We start from the raw sequence: 1,320 nt of genomic DNA, 5'->3' as shown, positions 1-1,320 counted from the left end.
CCCAGTGTAAAGAGGGTGGGAAATCCTATTATGCTAATTGAAAGAGGGGGCCTTGGAGAGGAGATTGATTAGACTGTGAGGACTGTGCCCTTGTGAATGGATTGCCCCACTCCTGTGATAATAGGCGTGGTTCTGGGAGTTTTAAAAGGAGAGTTCCTGAGGAGCGCGCTCTCTCTCTCTCTGCTTCCACCATCTTGCAGTATGATACCCTGTGTTACTGAAGACCCTCACCAGATGTGTTCCCTGGACTTTGGGACTTCCCAGCCTCTGAAACTGTAATCAGTACATTTTGTTTTCTTACAAACTACCCAGTTCTAGGTATTTTGTTCTAAGTAACAGAAATGGACTAATATACTGGGGGATAGATTAAAAGTATAAATTTTCGACAGTGTCCTAGGGCCCTTCCCGGAGGGGACCTGGCCTCCTAGGGGTCTGGGTCTGTAAACTGGCTGAAGTGTGGGAACTGACGGAGGCCATGACTCTGTTTTTATGATTCAAGTTAGATTTTTGTTTGATTGACCTGGAAGTTTTCTGCTTATACGGATTCAGAATTTAATAGGCTTCCTATCTATTTGACTTACAGGAACACCATGAAAACCAGCCAGCACCACAGATCTCCCCAAGTCAGGCTGTTCCAGTTATTGCTTTGCCTCTGCCGTCCATTATGGTAACTACGCCCATCTTGCCTCTGGTGGTTGAGGGCCGCCGCTTGGCCCCTGCCACCCGCGATCCAATTAGTCCCATTTCATATTTAAGTTTTCCAGTTGACTGACTGCGATTCCTGCTGTAAGGTCCAGTCTACAGAGAAGAGCAACCACAGAGCTCTTCAGGGATGCTGGGTCTCCTCCCACAAATCTGTTTCTCAAAGTATTGGTGAAAGGTGTGTCTTCTGGAGCCTCACAGAGTGGGTGAGAAGGTTTTACATGACAAATCCACTCTAGCTTTCCAATCTCCCTAAGCCTTAGAATTCCTTCCTCTATGTTAAACCAAGGCGTGCCTGGAATTTCCAGTATGCTCACTGTGGGCCACCTTCTGGTCCGTGTTTCAGCCAACCAACCCACCAAACTGCTAGCACCTTCCTAACTCCTCAAGCTGCAGGATTAAATGCAGAATCGCTGCTTAGTGGGCCCATGTCATAAATTTAGCCCCATGCAACTTCGTCTTACCTCCAACGCTATCCCACACCCTTAGTAACCATTCCCAGGCATGTTCACTGGATTTACATCTGTATAAATTAGGAAATTCAAGTGGTTTTTGGGGGGCCGGCCCGTGGCTCACTCTGGAGAGTGTGGTGCTGATAACACCAAGGCCACGGGTTCG

General features: G+C 47.7%; 1 long non-coding RNA gene across 4 annotated transcripts in view; it reads left to right on the top strand.

Moving 5' to 3' along the window:
- The window catches only part of LOC103593386, a 33,186-nt gene that overhangs the window by 13,564 nt on the left and 18,302 nt on the right, over positions 1-1,320 (top strand). For 2 of the 4 annotated variants that reach the window (XR_550744.1, XR_550747.1), the window contains exon 6: positions 584-908. This is a non-coding gene — a long non-coding RNA (uncharacterized LOC103593386). The remainder of the gene's footprint in view (positions 1-583; positions 909-1,320) is intronic. The other 2 variants (XR_550746.1, XR_550745.1) reach the window with 2 other exon arrangements.

This window comes from Galeopterus variegatus, unplaced genomic scaffold, assembly GCF_000696425.1.
Source record: "Galeopterus variegatus unplaced genomic scaffold, G_variegatus-3.0.2 Scaffold1336, whole genome shotgun sequence".
NCBI lineage: Eukaryota > Metazoa > Chordata > Mammalia > Dermoptera > Cynocephalidae > Galeopterus > Galeopterus variegatus.
The sequence above is the reverse complement of the archived record's forward strand: the minus strand, read 5'-3'. Positions and strand labels throughout refer to the sequence as shown.